This window comes from Salmo salar, chromosome 27 (assembly GCF_965601325.2).
Source record: "Salmo salar chromosome 27, fSalSal1, whole genome shotgun sequence".
Taxonomy (NCBI): Eukaryota; Metazoa; Chordata; class Actinopteri; order Salmoniformes; family Salmonidae; genus Salmo; species Salmo salar.
Window position 1 is genome coordinate 17,128,995 of NC_138317.1, and position 18,389 is coordinate 17,147,383.

An 18,389-nucleotide genomic window follows, 5' to 3' on the forward strand; every position below is an offset into this window, starting at 1 on the left:
GTTGGTACCCATGAGAACATAATGTTCATTGGATTTTTATTCCAATGTCTAAACCACTCAGCCATCCTGGTGTAGATAAGATACGATCAAGAGCCCAGTGAAATTGGAATGAGGAGCACACAGTCAGTTATTTTGGCTTTGAGCCAGACAATATCTAAACGAGACTTGTTGACATCCAAATCAAACTTAATACAAGAATGGGGTTTCGAAGCAAAAAGAATAACAATTAAGTTGATAATGACTCTAACACCCTAACCACTCAGCCATCTTTTGTGTTTTTAACGGATAAACACTTGCTGAGTCAAGTCGGAATATGGGAAACAACGTCAATTCTTTCAGCTTTGATCCAAACAAATTTCCAATGAGTGAAATGTCAATTGATAGCATCCAAATCAAAGAACAACTTCTACCAGGAGTGGGGTTCGAACCCACGAGGACATATGTCCATTAGATCTTGAGGGCAACGCCTTAACCTCTCGGCCATCCTGGTGCAAAGAACCCAAAATCAAGAGCCCAGTCAAAATGAAATAAGGAGCACACAGTCAGATTTTTGGGCTTTGATCCAGACAATATGTAAATGAAACTTGATTACATCCAAATCAAACGTTCTACCAGATGTAGATTTCGAACCAACAAGAACATTTTAATTTAGATCATAAGTCTAACGCCTTAAACAAACTGCCATCCAGGTGTTTCTAAAAGATTAACAAGAGCTGAGTCAAAATGGAAGAACTTTTCATTGTCATTTCTTTCAGATTCGATCCACGCTAAATGTAAAATAGTGAAAGGAGGATTGATTACATCCAAAGTAAACTTTTTCCAGGAATGGGGTTGGTACCCACAAGAACATACTGTTCATTGGATTTTAATTCCAATGTCTAAACCACTCAGCCATCCTGGTGTAAATAGAGAACGATCAAGAGCCCAGTGAAATTGGAATGAGGAGCACACAGTCAGTTTTTTTGGCTTTGAGCCAGACAATATCTAAACGAGACTTGTTGACATCAAAATCAAACTTAATACAAGAATGGGGTTTCGAAGCAAGAAGAACAACAATTGAGTTGATAATGACTCTAACACCTTAACCACTCAGGCATCTTTTGTGTTTTTAAAGGATAAACACTTGCTGAGTAAAGTCGGAATAAGGGGAACAAAGTAAATTCTTTCAGCTTTGATCCAAACAAATTTCCAATGAGTGAAAGGACAACTGACAAAATCCAAAGCAAAGATAATCTTCTACCAGGAGCGGGGTTCGAACCCACGAGGACATATGTCCATTGGATCTTGAGTCCAACGCCTTAACATCTCGGCCATCCTGGTGAAAAGAAGAGAAGATCAAGGGCCCAGTCAAAATGGAATAAGGAGCACACAGTCAGATTTTTTGGCTTGAACCAGACAATATGTAAATGAAACTTGATTACATCCAAATCAAACATTCTACCAGATGTAGATTTCGAACCAACAAGAACATTTTAATTTCGATCATGAGTCTAACGCCTTAAACACACTGCCATCCAGGTGTTTCTAAAAGATGAACAAGAGCTGAGTCAAAATGGAAGAACTTGTCATAATCAATTCTTTCAGATTTGATCCACGCTAAATGTAAATGAGTGAAAGGAGGGTTGATTACATCTCAAGTAAACTTTTTCCAGGAATGGGGTTGGTACCCACAAGAACATACTGTTCATTGGACTTTAATTCCAATGTCTAAACCACTCAGCCATCCTGGTGTACATAGAGTACGATCAAGAGCCCAGTGAAATTGGAATGAGGAGCACACAGTCAGTTTTTTTGGCTTTGAGCCAGACAATATCTAAACGAGACTTGTTGACATCCAAATCAAATTTAATACAAGAATGGGGTTTCGAAGCAAGAAGAACAACAATTGAGTTGATAATGACTCTAACACCTTAACCACTCAGGAATCTTTTGTGTTTTTAAAGGATAAACACTTGCTGAGTCAAGTCGGAATATGGGAAACAAAGTCAATTCTTTCAGCTTTGATCCAAACAAATTTCCAATGAGTGGAAGGACAATTGACAAAATCCAAATCAAAGACAAACTTCTACCAGGAGTGGGGTTCGAACCCACGAGGACATATGTCCATTGGATCTTAAGTCTAACGCCTTAACCTCTCGGCCATCCTGGTGTAAAGAACACAACATCAAGGTCCCAGTCAAAATGGAATAAGGAGCACACAGTCAGATTTTTTGCCTTTGATCCAGACAATATGTAAATGAAACTTGATTACATCCAAATCAAACGTTCTACCAGATGTAGATTTCGAACCAACAAGAACATTTTAATTTCGATCATGAGTCTAACGCCTTAAACACACTGCCATCCAGGTGTTTCTAAAAGATTAACAAGAGCTGAGTCAAAATGGAAGAACTTTTCATTGTCATTTCTTTCAGATTCGATCCACGCTAAATGTAAAAGAGTGAAAGGAGGGTTGATTACATCCAAAGTAAACTTTTTCCAGGAATGGCGTTGGCACCCACAAGAACATACTGTTCATTGGACTTTAATTCCAATGTCTAAACCACTCAGCCATCCTGGTGTAAATAGAGTACGATCAAGAGCCCAGTGAAATTGGAATGAGGAGCACACAGTCAGTTTTTTTTGGCTTTGAGCCAGACAATATCTAAACGAGACTTGTTGACATCCAAATCAAACTTAATACAAGAATGGGGTTTCGAAGCAAAAAGAATAACAATTAAGTTGATAATGACTCTAACACCCTAAACACTCAGCCATCTTTTGTGTTTTTAAAGGATAAACACTTGCTGAGTCAAGTCGGAATAAGGGGAACAAAGTCAATTCTTTCAGCTTTGATCCAAACAAATTTCCAATGAGTGAAAGGACAATTGACAAAATCCAAAGCAAAGATAAACTTCTACCAGGAGTGGGGTTAAAACCCACGAGGACATATTTCCATTGGATCTTGAGTCCAACGCCTTAACCTCTCGGCCATCCTGGTGTAAAGAACAGAAAATCAAGGGCCCAGTCAAAATGGAAAAAGGAGCACACAGTCAGATTTTTTGGCTTTGATCCAGACAATATGTAAATGAAACTTGATTACATCCAAATCAAACGTTCTACCAGATGTAGATTTCGAACCAACAAGAACATTTTAATTTAGATCATGAGTCTAACGCCTTAAACAAACTGCCATCCAGGTGTTTCTAAAAGATTAACAAGAGCTGAGTCAAAATGGAAGAACTTTTCATTGTCATTTCTTTCAGATTCGATCCACGCTAAATGTAAAAGAGTGAAAGGAGGGTTGATTACATCCAAAGTAAACTTTTTCCAGGAATGGGGTTGGTACCCACAAGAACATACTGTTCATTGGATTTTAATTCCAATGTCTAAACCACTCAGCCATCATGGTGTAAATAGAGTACGATCAAGAGCCCAGTGAAATTGGAATGAGGAGCACACAGTCAGTTATTTTCGCTTTGAGCCAGACAATATCTAAACGAGACTTGTTGACATCCAAATCAAACTTAATACAAGAATGGGGTTTCGAAGCAAGAAGAACAACAATTGAGTTGATAATGACTCTAACACCCCAACCACTCAGCCATCTTTTGTGTTTTTAAAGGATAAACACTTGCTGAGTCAAGTCGGAATATGGGAAACAACGTCAATTCTTTCAGCTTTGATCCAAACAAATTTCCAATAAGTGGAAGGACAAATGACAACATCCAAATCAAAGACAAACTTCTACCAGGAGTGGGGTTCGAACCCACGAGGACATATGTCCATTGGATCTTAAGTTCAACGCCTTAACCTCTCGGCCATCCTGTTGTAAAGAACACAAAATCAAGGGCCCAGTCAAAATGGAATAAGGAGCACACAGTCTGATTTTTTTGCCTTTGATCCAGACAATATGTAAATGAAACTTGATTACGTCCAAATCAAACGTTCTACCAGATGTAGATTTCGAACCAACAAGAACATTTTAATTTCGATCATGAGTCTAACGCCTTAAACACACTGCCATCCAGGTGTTTCTAAAAGACTAACAAGAGCTGAGTCAAAATGGAAGAACTTTTCATTGTCATTTCTTTCAGATTCGATCCACGCTAAATGTAAATGAGTGAAAGGAGGGTTGATTACATCCAAAGTAAACTTTTTCCAGGAATGGGGTTGGTACCCACAAGAACATACTGTTCATTGGACTTTAATTCCAATGTCTAAACCACTCAGCCGTCATGGTGTAAATAGAGTACGATCAAGAGCCCAGTGAAATTGGAATGAGGAGCACACAGTCATTTATTTTGGCTTTGAGCCAGACAATATCTAAACGAGACTTGTTGACATCCAAATCAAACTTAATACAAGAATGGGGTTTCAAAGCAAAAAGAATAACAATTAAGTTGATAATGACTCTAACACCCTAAACACTCAGCCATCTTTTGTGTTTTTAAAGGATAAACACTTGCTGAGTCAAGTCGGAATAAGGGGAACAAAGTCAATTCTTTCAGCTTTGATCCAAACAAATTTCCAATGAGTGGAAGGACAATTGACAAAATCCAAATCAAAGACAAACTTCTACCAGGAGTGGGGTTCGAACCCACGAGGACATATGTCCATTGGATTTTAAGTCAAACGCCTTAACCTCTCGGCCATCCTGGTGTAAAGAACACAACATCAAGGGCCCAGTCAAAATGGAATAAGGAGCACACAGTCAGATTTTTTGCCTTTGATCCAGACAATATGTAAATGAAACTTGATTACATCCAAATCAAACGTTCTACCAGATGTAGATTTCGAACCAACAAGAACATTTTAATTTCGATCATGAGTCTAACGCCTTAAACACACTGCCATCCAGGTGTTTCTAAAAGATTAACAAGAGCTGAGTCAAAATGGAAGAACTTTTCATTGTCATTTCTTTCAGATTCGATCCACGCTAAATGTAAAAGAGTGAAAGGAGGGTTGATTACATCCAAAGTAAACTTTTTCCAGGAATGGCGTTGGCACCCACAAGAACATACTGTTCATTGGACTTTAATTCCAATGTCTAAACCACTCAGCCATCCTGGTGTAAATAGAGTACGATCAAGAGCCCAGTGAAATTGGAATGAGGAGCACAGAGTCAGTTTTTTTGGCTTTGAGCCAGACAATATCTAAACGAGACTTGTTGACATCCAAATCAAACTTAATACAAGAATGGGGTTTCGAAGCAAGAAGAACAACAATTGAGTTGATAATGACTCTAACACCTTAACCACTCAGCCATCTTTTGTGTTTTTAAAGGATAAACACTTGCTGAGTCAAGTCGGAATATGGGAAACAACGTCAATTCTTTCAGCTTTGATCCAAACAAATTTCCAATGAGTGGAAGGACAAATGACAACATCCAAATCAAAGACAAACTTCTACCAGGAGTGGGGTTCGAACCCACGAGGACATATGTCCATTGGATCTTAAGTTCAACGCCTTAACCTCTCGGCCATCCTGTTGTAAAGAACACAAAATCAAGGGCCCAGTCAAAATGGAATAAGGAGCACACAGTCAGATTTTTTTGCCTTTGATCCAGACAATATGTAAATGAAACTTGATTACGTCCAAATCAAACGTTCTACCAGATGTAGATTTCGAACCAACAAGAACATTTTAATTTCGATCATGAGTCTAACGCCTTAAACACACTGCCATCCAGGTGTTTCTAAAAGATTAACAAGAGCTGAGTCAAAATGGAAGAACTTGTCGTTGTCATTTCTTTCAGATTCGATCCACGCTAAATGTAAATGAGTGAAAGGAGGGTTGATTACATCCAAAGTAAACTTTTTCCAGGAATGGGGTTGGTACCCACAAGAACATACTGTTCATTGGACTTTAATTCCAATGTCTAAACCACTCAGCCGTCCTGGTGTAAATAGAGTACGATCAAGAGCCCAGTGAAATTGGAATGAGGAGCACACAGTCAGTTATTTTGGCTTTGAGCCAGACAATATCTAAACGAGACTTGTTGACATCCAAATCAAACTTAATACAAGAATGGGGTTTCAAAGCAAAAAGAATAACAATTAAGTTGATAATGACTCTAACACCCTAAACACTCAGCCATCTTTTGTGTTTTTAAAGGATAAACACTTGCTGAGTCAAGTCGGAATAAGGGGAACAAAGTCAATTCTTTCAGCTTTGATCCAAACAAATTTCCAATGAGTGGAAGGACAATTGACAAAATCCAAATCAAAGACAAACTTCTACCAGGAGTGGGGTTCGAACCCACGAGGACATATGTCCATTGGATTTTAAGTCAAACGCCTTAACCTCTCGGCCATCCTGGTGTAAAGAACACAACATCAAGGGCCCAGTCAAAATGGAATAAGGAGCACACAGTCAGATTTTTTGCCTTTGATCCAGACAATATGTAAATGAAACTTGATTACATCCAAATCAAACGTTCTACCAGATGTAGATTTCGAACCAACAAGAACATTTTAATTTCGATCATGAGTCTAACGCCTTAAACACACTGCCATCCAGGTGTTTCTAAAAGATTAACAAGAGCTGAGTCAAAATGGAAGAACTTTTCATTGTCATTTCTTTCAGATTCGATCCACGCTAAATGTAAAAGAGTGAAAGGAGGGTTGATTACATCCAAAGTAAACTTTTTCCAGGAATGGCGTTGGCACCCACAAGAACATACTGTTCATTGGACTTTAATTCCAATGTCTAAACCACTCAGCCATCCTGGTGTAAATAGAGTACGATCAAGAGCCCAGTGAAATTGGAATGAGGAGCACAGAGTCAGTTTTTTTGGCTTTGAGCCAGACAATATCTAAACGAGACTTGTTGACATCCAAATCAAACTTAATACAAGAATGGGGTTTCGAAGCAAGAAGAACAACAATTGAGTTGATAATGACTCTAACACCTTAACCACTCAGCCATCTTTTGTGTTTTTAAAGGATAAACACTTGCTGAGTCAAGTCGGAATATGGGAAACAACGTCAATTCTTTCAGCTTTGATCCAAACAAATTTCCAATGAGTGGAAGGACAAATGACAACATCCAAATCAAAGACAAACTTCTACCAGGAGTGGGGTTCGAACCCACGAGGACATATGTCCATTGGATCTTAAGTTCAACGCCTTAACCTCTCGGCCATCCTGTTGTAAAGAACACAAAATCAAGGGCCCAGTCAAAATGGAATAAGGAGCACACAGTCAGATTTTTTTGCCTTTGATCCAGACAATATGTAAATGAAACTTGATTACGTCCAAATCAAACGTTCTACCAGATGTAGATTTCGAACCAACAAGAACATTTTAATTTCGATCATGAGTCTAACGCCTTAAACACACTGCCATCCAGGTGTTTCTAAAAGATTAACAAGAGCTGAGTCAAAATGGAAGAACTTGTCGTTGTCATTTCTTTCAGATTCGATCCACGCTAAATGTAAATGAGTGAAAGGAGGGTTGATTACATCCAAAGTAAACTTTTTCCAGGAATGGGGTTGGTACCCACAAGAACATACTGTTCATTGGACTTTAATTCCAATGTCTAAACCACTCAGCCGTCCTGGTGTAAATAGAGTACGATCAAGAGCCCAGTGAAATTGGAATGAGGAGCACACAGTCAGTTATTTTGGCTTTGAGCCAGACAATATCTAAACGAGACTTGTTGACATCCAAATCAAACTTAATACAAGAATGGGGTTTCAAAGCAAAAAGAATAACAATTAAGTTGATAATGACTCTAACACCCTAAACACTCAGCCATCTTTTGTGTTTTTAAAGGATAAACACTTGCTGAGTCAAGTCGGAATAAGGGGAACAAAGTCAATTCTTTCAGCTTTGATCCAAACAAATTTCCAATGAGTGGAAGGACAATTGACAAAATCCAAATTCAAGACAAACTTCTACCAGGAGTGGGGTTCGAACCCACGAGGACATATGTCCATTGGATCTTAAGTCAAACGCCTTAACCTCTCGGCCATCCTGGTGTAAAGAACACAACATCAAGGGCCCAGTCAAAATGGAATAAGGAGCACACAGTCAGATTTTTTGCCTTTGATCCAGACAATATGTAAATGAAACTTGATTACATCCAAATCAAACGTTCTACCAGATGTAGATTTCGAACCAACAAGAACATTTTAATTTCGATCATGAGTCTAACGCCTTAAACACACTGCCATCCAGGTGTTTCTAAAAGATTAACAAGAGCTGAGTCAAAATGGAAGAACTTTTCATTGTCATTTCTTTCAGATTCGATCCACGCTAAATGTAAAAGAGTGAAAGGAGGGTTGATTACATCCAAAGTAAACTTTTTCCAGGAATGGCGTTGGCACCCACAAGAACATACTGTTCATTGGACTTTAATTCCAATGTCTAAACCACTCAGCCATCCTGGTGTAAATAGAGTACGATCAAGAGCCCAGTGAAATTGGAATGAGGAGCACAGAGTCAGTTTTTTTGGCTTTGAGCCAGACAATATCTAAACGAGACTTGTTGACATCCAAATCAAACTTAATACAAGAATGGGGTTTCGAAGCAAGAAGAACAACAATTGAGTTGATAATGACTCTAACACCTTAACCACTCAGCCATCTTTTGTGTTTTTAAAGGATAAACACTTGCTGAGTCAAGTCGGAATATGGGAAACAAAGTCAATTCTTTCAGCTTTGATCCAAACAAATTTCCAATGAGTGGAAGGACAAATGACAACATCCAAATCAAAGACAAACTTCTACCAGGAGTGGGGTTCGAACCCACGAGGACATATGTCCATTGGATCTTAAGTTCAACGCCTTAACCTCTCGGCCATCCTGTTGTAAAGAACACAAAATCAAGGGCCCAGTCAAAATGGAATAAGGAGCACACAGTCAGCTTTTTTGCCTTTGATCCAGACAATATGTAAATGAAACTTGATTACGTCCAAATCAAACGTTCTACCAGATGTAGATTTCGAACCAACAAGAACATTTTAATTTCAATCATGAGTCTAACGCCTTTAACACACTGCCATCCAGGTGTTTCTAAAAGATTAACAAGAGCTGAGTCAAAATGGAAGAACTTGTCATAATCAATTCTTTCAGATTTGATCCACACTAAATGTGAATGAGTGAAAGGAGAGTTGATTACATCTAAAGTAAACTTTTTCCAGGAATTGGGTTGGTACCCATGAGAAAATACTGTTCATTGGATTTTTATTCCAATGTCTAAACCACTCAGCCATCCTGGTGTAGATAAGAGACAATCAAGAGCCCAGTGAAATTGGAATGAGGAGCACACAGTCAGTTTTTTTTGGCTTTGAGCCAGACAATATCTAAATGAGACTTGTTGACATCCAAATCAAACTTAATACAAGAATGGGGTTTCGAAGCAAGAAGAACAACAATTGAGTTGATAATGACTCTAACACCCCAACCACTCAGCCATCTTTTGTGTTTTTAAAGGATAAACACTTGCTGAGTCAAGTCGGAATATGGGAAACAACGTCAATTCTTTCAGCTTTGATCCAAACAAATTTCCAATAAGTGGAAGGACAAATGACAACATCCAAATCAAAGACAAAATTCTACCAGGAGTGGGGTTCGAACCCACGAGGACATATGTCCATTGGATCTTAAGTTCAACGCCTTAACCTCTCGGCCATCCTGTTGTAAAGAACACAAAATCAAGGGCCCAGTCAAAATGGAATAAGGAGCACACAGTCAGATTTTTTTGCCTTTGATCCAGACAATATGTAAATGAAACTTGATTACGTCCAAATCAAACGTTCTACCAGATGTAGATTTCGAACCAACAAGAACATTTTAATTTCGATCATGAGTCTAACGCCTTAAACACACTGCCATCCAGGTGTTTCTAAAAGATTAACAAGAGCTGAGTCAAAATGGAAGAACTTGTCATAATCAATTCTTTCAGATTTGATCCACACTAAATGTGAATGAGTGAAAGGAGAGTTGATTACATCTGAAGTAAACTTTTTCCAGGAATTGGGTTGGTACCCATGAGAAAATACTGTTCATTGGATTTTTATTCCAATGTCTAAACCACTCAGCCATCCTGGTGTAGATAAGAGACAATCAAGAGCCCAGTGAAATTGGAATGAGGAGCACACAGTCAGTTTTTTTTGGCTTTGAGCCAGACAATATCTAAATGAGACTTGTTGACATCCAAATCAAACTTAATACAAGAATGGGGTTTCGAAGCAAGAAGAACAACAATTGAGTTGATAATGACTCTAACACCCCAACCACTCAGCCATCTTTTGTGTTTTTAAAGGATAAACACTTGCTGAGTCAAGTCGGAATATGGGAAACAACGTCAATTCTTTCAGCTTTGATCCAAACAAATTTCCAATAAGTGGAAGGACAAATGACAACATCCAAATCAAAGACAAAATTCTACCAGGAGTGGGGTTCGAACCCACGAGGACATATGTCCATTGGATCTTAAGTTCAACGCCTTAACCTCTCGGCCATCCTGTTGTAAAGAACACAAAATCAAGGGCCCAGTCAAAATGGAATAAGGAGCACACAGTCAGATTTTTTTGCCTTTGATCCAGACAATATGTAAATGAAACTTGATTACGTCCAAATCAAACGTTCTACCAGATGTAGATTTCGAACCAACAAGAACATTTTAATTTCGATCATGAGTCTAACGCCTTAAACACACTGCCATCCAGGTGTTTCTAAAAGATTAACAAGAGCTGAGTCAAAATGGAAGAACTTGTCATAATCAATTCTTTCAGATTTGATCCACACTAAATGTGAATGAGTGAAAGGAGAGTATATTACATCTAAAGTAAACTTTTTCCAGGAATTGGGTTGGTACCCATGAGAAAATACTGTTCATTGGATTTTTATTCCAATGTCTAAACCACTCAGCCATCCTGGTGTAGATAAGAGACAATCAAGAGCCCAGTGAAATTGGAATGAGGAGCACACAGTCAGTTTTTTTTGGCTTTGAGCCAGACAATATCTAAATGAGACTTGTTGACATCCAAATCAAACTTAATACAAGAATGGGGTTTCGAAGCAAGAAGAACAACAATTGAGTTGATAATGACTCTAACACCCCAACCACTCAGCCATCTTTTGTGTTTTTAAAGGATAAACACTTGCTGAGTCAAGTCGGAATATGGGAAACAACGTCAATTCTTTCAGCTTTGATCCAAACAAATTTCCAATAAGTGGAAGGACAAATGACAACATCCAAATCAAAGACAAAATTCTACCAGGAGTGGGGTTCGAACCCACGAGGACATATGTCCATTGGATCTTAAGTTCAACGCCTTAACCTCTCGGCCATCCTGTTGTAAAGAACACAAAATCAAGGGCCCAGTCAAAATGGAATAAGGAGCACACAGTCAGATTTTTTTGCCTTTGATCCAGACAATATGTAAATGAAACTTGATTACGTCCAAATCAAACGTTCTACCAGATGTAGATTTCGAACCAACAAGAACATTTTAATTTCGATCATGAGTCTAACGCCTTAAACACACTGCCATCCAGGTGTTTCTAAAAGATTAACAAGAGCTGAGTCAAAATGGAAGAACTTGTCGTTGTCATTTCTTTCAGATTCGATCCACGCTAAATGTAAATGAGTGAAAGGAGGGTTGATTACATCTAAAGTAAACTTTTTCCAGGAATTGGGTTGGTACCCATGAGAAAATACTGTTCATTGGATTTTTATTCCAATGTCTAAACCACTCAGCCATCCTGGTGTAGATAAGAGACAATCAAGAGCCCAGTGAAATTGGAATGAGGAGCACACAGTCAGTTTTTTTTGGCTTTGAGCCAGACAATATCTAAATGAGACTTGTTGACATCCAAATCAAACTTAATACAAGAATGGGGTTTCGAAGCAAGAAGAACAACAATTGAGTTGATAATGACTCTAACACCCCAACCACTCAGCCATCTTTTGTGTTTTTAAAGGATAAACACTTGCTGAGTCAAGTCGGAATATGGGAAACAACGTCAATTCTTTCAGCTTTGATCCAAACAAATTTCCAATAAGTGGAAGGACAAATGACAACATCCAAATCAAAGACAAAATTCTACCAGGAGTGGGGTTCGAACCCACGAGGACATATGTCCATTGGATCTTAAGTTCAACGCCTTAACCTCTCGGCCATCCTGTTGTAAAGAACACAAAATCAAGGGCCCAGTCAAAATGGAATAAGGAGCACACAGTCAGATTTTTTTGCCTTTGATCCAGACAATATGTAAATGAAACTTGATTACGTCCAAATCAAACGTTCTACCAGATGTAGATTTCGAACCAACAAGAACATTTTAATTTCGATCATGAGTCTAACGCCTTAAACACACTGCCATCCAGGTGTTTCTAAAAGATTAACAAGAGCTGAGTCAAAATGGAAGAACTTGTCGTTGTCATTTCTTTCAGATTCGATCCACGCTAAATGTAAATGAGTGAAAGGAGGGTTGATTACATCCAAAGTAAACTTTTTCCAGGAATGGGGTTGGTACCCACAAGAACATACTGTTCATTGGACTTTAATTCCAATGTCTAAACCACTCAGCCGTCATGGTGTAAATAGAGTACGATCAAGAGCCCAGTGAAATTGGAATGAGGAGCACACAGTCAGTTATTTTGGCTTTGAGCCAGACAATATCTAAACGAGACTTGTTGACATCCAAATCAAACTTAATACAAGAATGGGGTTTCAAAGCAAAAAGAATAACAATTAAGTTGATAATGACTCTAACACCCTAAACACTCAGCCATCTTTTGTGTTTTTAAAGGATAAACACTTGCTGAGTCAAGTCGGAATAAGGGGAACAAAGTCAATTCTTTCAGCTTTGATCCAAACAAATTTCCAATGAGTGGAAGGACAATTGACAAAATCCAAATCAAAGACAAACTTCTACCAGGAGTGGGGTTCGAACCCACGAGGACATGTGTCCATTGGATTTTAAGTCAAACGCCTTAACCTCTCGGCCATCCTGGTGTAAAGAACACAACATCAAGGGCCCAGTCAAAATGGAATAAGGAGCACACAGTCAGATTTTTTGCCTTTGATCCAGACAATATGTAAATGAAACTTGATTACATCCAAATCAAACGTTCTACCAGATGTAGATTTCGAACCAACAAGAACATTTTAATTTCGATCATGAGTCTAACGCCTTAAACACACTGCCATCCAGGTGTTTCTAAAAGATTAACAAGAGCTGAGTCAAAATGGAAGAACTTTTCATTGTCATTTCTTTCAGATTCGATCCACGCTAAATGTAAAAGAGTGAAAGGAGGGTTGATTACATCCAAAGTAAACTTTTTCCAGGAATGGCGTTGGCACCCACAAGAACATACTGTTCATTGGACTTTAATTCCAATGTCTAAACCACTCAGCCATCCTGGTGTAAATAGAGTACGATCAAGAGCCCAGTGAAATTGGAATGAGGAGCACAGAGTCAGTTTTTTTGGCTTTGAGCCAGACAATATCTAAACGAGACTTGTTGACATCCAAATCAAACTTAATACAAGAATGGGGTTTCGAAGCAAGAAGAACAACAATTGAGTTGATAATGACTCTAACACCTTAACCACTCAGCCATCTTTTGTGTTTTTAAAGGATAAACACTTGCTGAGTCAAGTCGGAATATGGGAAACAACGTCAATTCTTTCAGCTTTGATCCAAACAAATTTCCAATGAGTGGAAGGACAAATGACAACATCCAAATCAAAGACAAACTTCTACCAGGAGTGGGGTTCGAACCCACGAGGACATATGTCCATTGGATCTTAAGTTCAACGCCTTAACCTCTCGGCCATCCTGTTGTAAAGAACACAAAATCAAGGGCCCAGTCAAAATGGAATAAGGAGCACACGGTCAGATTTTTTTGCCTTTGATCCAGACAATATGTAAATGAAACTTGATTACGTCCAAATCAAACGTTCTACCAGATGTAGATTTCGAACCAACAAGAACATTTTAATTTCGATCATGAGTCTAACGCCTTAAACACACTGCCATCCAGGTGTTTCTAAAAGATTAACAAGAGCTGAGTCAAAATGGAAGAACTTGTCGTTGTCATTTCTTTCAGATTCGATCCACGCTAAATGTAAATGAGTGAAAGGAGGGTTGATTACATCCAAAGTAAACTTTTTCCAGGAATGGGGTTGGTACCCACAAGAACATACTGTTCATTGGACTTTAATTCCAATGTCTAAACCACTCAGCCGTCATGGTGTAAATAGAGTACGATCAAGAGCCCAGTGAAATTGGAATGAGGAGCACACAGTCAGTTATTTTGGCTTTGAGCCAGACAATATCTAAACGAGACTTGTTGACATCCAAATCAAACTTAATACAAGAATGGGGTTTCAAAGCAAAAAGAATAACAATTAAGTTGATAATGACTCTAACACCCTAAACACTCAGCCATCTTTTGTGTTTTTAAAGGATAAACACTTGCTGAGTCAAGTCGGAATAAGGGGAACAAAGTCAATTCTTTCAGCTTTGATCCAAACAAATTTCCAATGAGTGGAAGGACAATTGACAAAATCCAAATCAAAGACAAACTTCTACCAGGAGTGGGGTTCGAACCCACGAGGACATATGTCCATTGGATTTTAAGTCAAACGCCTTAACCTCTCGGCCATCCTGGTGTAAAGAACACAACATCAAGGGCCCAGTCAAAATGGAATAAGGAGCACACAGTCAGATTTTTTGCCTTTGATCCAGACAATATGTAAATTAAACTTGATTACATCCAAATCAAACGTTCTACCAGATGTAGATTTCGAACCAACAAGAACATTTTAATTTCGATCATGAGTCTAACGCCTTAAACACACTGCCATCCAGGTGTTTCTAAAAGATTAACAAGAGCTGAGTCAAAATGGAAGAACTTTTCATTGTCATTTCTTTCAGATTCGATCCACGCTAAATGTAAAAGAGTGAAAGGAGGGTTGATTACATCCAAAGTAAACTTTTTCCAGGAATGGCGTTGGCACCCACAAGAACATACTGTTCATTGGACTTTAATTCCAATGTCTAAACCACTCAGCCATCCTGGTGTAAATAGAGTACGATCAAGAGCCCAGTGAAATTGGAATGAGGAGCACAGAGTCAGTTTTTTTGGCTTTGAGCCAGACAATATCTAAACGAGACTTGTTGACATCCAAATCAAACTTAATACAAGAATGGGGTTTCGAAGCAAGAAGAACAACAATTGAGTTGATAATGACTCTAACACCTTAACCACTCAGCCATCTTTTGTGTTTTTAAAGGATAAACACTTGCTGAGTCAAGTCGGAATATGGGAAACAAAGTCAATTCTTTCAGCTTTGATCCAAACAAATTTCCAATGAGTGGAAGGACAAATGACAACATCCAAATCAAAGACAAACTTCTACCAGGAGTGGGGTTCGAACCCACGAGGACATATGTCCATTGGATCTTAAGTTCAACGCCTTAACCTCTCGGCCATCCTGTTGTAAAGAACACAAAATCAAGGGCCCAGTCAAAATGGAATAAGGAGCACACAGTCAGCTTTTTTGCCTTTGATCCAGACAATATGTAAATGAAACTTGATTACGTCCAAATCAAACGTTCTACCAGATGTAGATTTCGAACCAACAAGAACATTTTAATTTCAATCATGAGTCTAACGCCTTTAACACACTGCCATCCAGGTGTTTCTAAAAGATTAACAAGAGCTGAGTCAAAATGGAAGAACTTGTCATAATCAATTCTTTCAGATTTGATCCACACTAAATGTGAATGAGTGAAAGGAGAGTTGATTACATCTAAAGTAAACTTTTTCCAGGAATTGGGTTGGTACCCATGAGAAAATACTGTTCATTGGATTTTTATTCCAATGTCTAAACCACTCAGCCATCCTGGTGTAGATAAGAGACAATCAAGAGCCCAGTGAAATTGGAATGAGGAGCACACAGTCAGTTTTTTTTGGCTTTGAGCCAGACAATATCTAAATGAGACTTGTTGACATCCAAATCAAACTTAATACAAGAATGGGGTTTCGAAGCAAGAAGAACAACAATTGAGTTGATAATGACTCTAACACCCCAACCACTCAGCCATCTTTTGTGTTTTTAAAGGATAAACACTTGCTGAGTCAAGTCGGAATATGGGAAACAACGTCAATTCTTTCAGCTTTGATCCAAACAAATTTCCAATAAGTGGAAGGACAAATGACAACATCCAAATCAAAGACAAAATTCTACCAGGAGTGGGGTTCGAACCCACGAGGACATATGTCCATTGGATCTTAAGTTCAACGCCTTAACCTCTCGGCCATCCTGTTGTAAAGAACACAAAATCAAGGGCCCAGTCAAAATGGAATAAGGAGCACACAGTCAGATTTTTTTGCCTTTGATCCAGACAATATGTAAATGAAACTTGATTACGTCCAAATCAAACGTTCTACCAGATGTAGATTTCGAACCAACAAGAACATTTTAATTTCGATCATGAGTCTAACGCCTTAAACACACTGCCATCCAGGTGTTTCTAAAAGATTAACAAGAGCTGAGTCAAAATGGAAGAACTTGTCATAATCAATTCTTTCAGATTTGATCCACACTAAATGTGAATGAGTGAAAGGAGAGTTGATTACATCTAAAGTAAACTTTTTCCAGGAATTGGGTTGGTACCCATGAGAAAATACTGTTCATTGGATTTTTATTCCAATGTCTAAACCACTCAGCCATCCTGGTGTAGATAAGAGACAATCAAGAGCCCAGTGAAATTGGAATGAGGAGCACACAGTCAGTTTTTTTTGGCTTTGAGCCAGACAATATCTAAATGAGACTTGTTGACATCCAAATCAAACTTAATACAAGAATGGGGTTTCGAAGCAAGAAGAACAACAATTGAGTTGATAATGACTCTAACACCCCAACCACTCAGCCATCTTTTGTGTTTTTAAAGGATAAACACTTGCTGAGTCAAGTCGGAATATGGGAAACAACGTCAATTCTTTCAGCTTTGATCCAAACAAATTTCCAATAAGTGGAAGGACAAATGACAACATCCAAATCAAAGACAAAATTCTACCAGGAGTGGGGTTCGAACCCACGAGGACATATGTCCATTGGATCTTAAGTTCAACGCCTTAACCTCTCGGCCATCCTGTTGTAAAGAACACAAAATCAAGGGCCCAGTCAAAATGGAATAAGGAGCACACAGTCAGATTTTTTTGCCTTTGATCCAGACAATATGTAAATGAAACTTGATTACGTCCAAATCAAACGTTCTACCAGATGTAGATTTCGAACCAACAAGAACATTTTAATTTCGATCATGAGTCTAACGCCTTAAACACACTGCCATCCAGGTGTTTCTAAAAGATTAACAAGAGCTGAGTCAAAATGGAAGAACTTGTCGTTGTCATTTCTTTCAGATTCGATCCACGCTAAATGTAAATGAGTGAAAGGAGGGTTGATTACATCTAAAGTAAACTTTTTCCAGGAATTGGGTTGGTACCCATGAGAAAATACTGTTCATTGGATTTTTATTCCAATGTCTAAACCACTCAGCCATCCTGGTGTAGATAAGAGACAATCAAGAGCCCAGTGAAATTGGAATGAGGAGCACACAGTCAGTTTTTTTTGGCTTTGAGCCAGACAATATCTAAATGAGACTTGTTGACATCCAAATCAAACTTAATACAAGAATGGGGTTTCGAAGCAAGAAGAACAACAATTGAGTTGATAATGACTCTAACACCCCAACCACTCAGCCATCTTTTGTGTTTTTAAAGGATAAACACTTGCTGAGTCAAGTCGGAATATGGGAAACAACGTCAATTCTTTCAGCTTTGATCCAAACAAATTTCCAATAAGTGGAAGGACAAATGACAACATCCAAATCAAAGACAAAATTCTACCAGGAGTGGGGTTCGAACCCACGAGGACATATGTCCATTGGATCTTAAGTTCAACGCCTTAACCTCTCGGCCATCCTGTTGTAAAGAACACAAAATCAAGGGCCCAGTCAAAATGGAATAAGGAGCACACAGTCAGATTTTTTTGCCTTTGATCCAGACAATATGTAAATGAAACTTGATTACGTCCAAATCAAACGTTCTACCAGATGTAGATTTCGAACCAACAAGAACATTTTAATTTCGATCATGAGTCTAACGCCTTAAACACACTGCCATCCAGGTGTTTCTAAAAGATTAACAAGAGCTGAGTCAAAATGGAAGAACTTGTCGTTGTCATTTCTTTCAGATTCGATCCACGCTAAATGTAAATGAGTGAAAGGAGGGTTGATTACATCCAAAGTAAACTTTTTCCAGGAATGGGGTTGGTACCCACAAGAACATACTGTTCATTGGACTTTAATTCCAATGTCTAAACCACTCAGCCGTCATGGTGTAAATAGAGTACGATCAAGAGCCCAGTGAAATTGGAATG

At 38.5% G+C, this 18,389-nt stretch overlaps 21 non-coding genes across 21 annotated transcripts; all 21 read right to left on the reverse strand.

Moving 5' to 3' along the window:
• Positions 1–1,237: 1,237 nt before the first annotated feature.
• trnal-caa (transfer RNA leucine (anticodon CAA)) lies at positions 1,238–1,320 on the reverse strand. Its single transcript has one exon. It is a non-coding gene; the product is annotated as a tRNA-Leu (tRNA).
• A 746-nt stretch (positions 1,321–2,066) lies between these two features.
• trnal-uaa (transfer RNA leucine (anticodon UAA)) lies at positions 2,067–2,149 on the reverse strand. The gene has a single exon. It is a non-coding gene; the product is annotated as a tRNA-Leu (tRNA).
• Positions 2,150–2,897: 748 nt separating this feature from the next.
• On the reverse strand, positions 2,898–2,980 carry trnal-caa (transfer RNA leucine (anticodon CAA)). Its single transcript has one exon. It is a non-coding gene; the product is annotated as a tRNA-Leu (tRNA).
• A 747-nt stretch (positions 2,981–3,727) lies between these two features.
• trnal-uaa (transfer RNA leucine (anticodon UAA)) lies at positions 3,728–3,810 on the reverse strand. Its single transcript has one exon. It is a non-coding gene; the product is annotated as a tRNA-Leu (tRNA).
• Positions 3,811–4,558: 748 nt separating this feature from the next.
• trnal-uaa (transfer RNA leucine (anticodon UAA)) lies at positions 4,559–4,641 on the reverse strand. Its single transcript has one exon. It is a non-coding gene; the product is annotated as a tRNA-Leu (tRNA).
• Positions 4,642–5,388: 747 nt separating this feature from the next.
• trnal-uaa (transfer RNA leucine (anticodon UAA)) lies at positions 5,389–5,471 on the reverse strand. Its single transcript has one exon. It is a non-coding gene; the product is annotated as a tRNA-Leu (tRNA).
• A 748-nt stretch (positions 5,472–6,219) lies between these two features.
• On the reverse strand, positions 6,220–6,302 carry trnal-uaa (transfer RNA leucine (anticodon UAA)). Its single transcript has one exon. It is a non-coding gene; the product is annotated as a tRNA-Leu (tRNA).
• Positions 6,303–7,049: 747 nt separating this feature from the next.
• Positions 7,050–7,132, reverse strand: trnal-uaa (transfer RNA leucine (anticodon UAA)). Its single transcript has one exon. It is a non-coding gene; the product is annotated as a tRNA-Leu (tRNA).
• A 748-nt stretch (positions 7,133–7,880) lies between these two features.
• Positions 7,881–7,963, reverse strand: trnal-uaa (transfer RNA leucine (anticodon UAA)). Its single transcript has one exon. It is a non-coding gene; the product is annotated as a tRNA-Leu (tRNA).
• A 747-nt stretch (positions 7,964–8,710) lies between these two features.
• On the reverse strand, positions 8,711–8,793 carry trnal-uaa (transfer RNA leucine (anticodon UAA)). The gene has a single exon. It is a non-coding gene; the product is annotated as a tRNA-Leu (tRNA).
• Positions 8,794–9,541: 748 nt separating this feature from the next.
• Positions 9,542–9,624, reverse strand: trnal-uaa (transfer RNA leucine (anticodon UAA)). The gene has a single exon. It is a non-coding gene; the product is annotated as a tRNA-Leu (tRNA).
• A 749-nt stretch (positions 9,625–10,373) lies between these two features.
• On the reverse strand, positions 10,374–10,456 carry trnal-uaa (transfer RNA leucine (anticodon UAA)). The gene has a single exon. It is a non-coding gene; the product is annotated as a tRNA-Leu (tRNA).
• A 749-nt stretch (positions 10,457–11,205) lies between these two features.
• trnal-uaa (transfer RNA leucine (anticodon UAA)) lies at positions 11,206–11,288 on the reverse strand. Its single transcript has one exon. It is a non-coding gene; the product is annotated as a tRNA-Leu (tRNA).
• A 749-nt stretch (positions 11,289–12,037) lies between these two features.
• trnal-uaa (transfer RNA leucine (anticodon UAA)) lies at positions 12,038–12,120 on the reverse strand. The gene has a single exon. It is a non-coding gene; the product is annotated as a tRNA-Leu (tRNA).
• Positions 12,121–12,868: 748 nt separating this feature from the next.
• Positions 12,869–12,951, reverse strand: trnal-uaa (transfer RNA leucine (anticodon UAA)). Its single transcript has one exon. It is a non-coding gene; the product is annotated as a tRNA-Leu (tRNA).
• A 747-nt stretch (positions 12,952–13,698) lies between these two features.
• Positions 13,699–13,781, reverse strand: trnal-uaa (transfer RNA leucine (anticodon UAA)). The gene has a single exon. It is a non-coding gene; the product is annotated as a tRNA-Leu (tRNA).
• Positions 13,782–14,529: 748 nt separating this feature from the next.
• Positions 14,530–14,612, reverse strand: trnal-uaa (transfer RNA leucine (anticodon UAA)). The gene has a single exon. It is a non-coding gene; the product is annotated as a tRNA-Leu (tRNA).
• Positions 14,613–15,359: 747 nt separating this feature from the next.
• trnal-uaa (transfer RNA leucine (anticodon UAA)) lies at positions 15,360–15,442 on the reverse strand. The gene has a single exon. It is a non-coding gene; the product is annotated as a tRNA-Leu (tRNA).
• Positions 15,443–16,190: 748 nt separating this feature from the next.
• On the reverse strand, positions 16,191–16,273 carry trnal-uaa (transfer RNA leucine (anticodon UAA)). Its single transcript has one exon. It is a non-coding gene; the product is annotated as a tRNA-Leu (tRNA).
• Positions 16,274–17,022: 749 nt separating this feature from the next.
• trnal-uaa (transfer RNA leucine (anticodon UAA)) lies at positions 17,023–17,105 on the reverse strand. The gene has a single exon. It is a non-coding gene; the product is annotated as a tRNA-Leu (tRNA).
• Positions 17,106–17,854: 749 nt separating this feature from the next.
• trnal-uaa (transfer RNA leucine (anticodon UAA)) lies at positions 17,855–17,937 on the reverse strand. Its single transcript has one exon. It is a non-coding gene; the product is annotated as a tRNA-Leu (tRNA).
• Between the last annotated feature and the right edge of the window lie 452 nt (positions 17,938–18,389).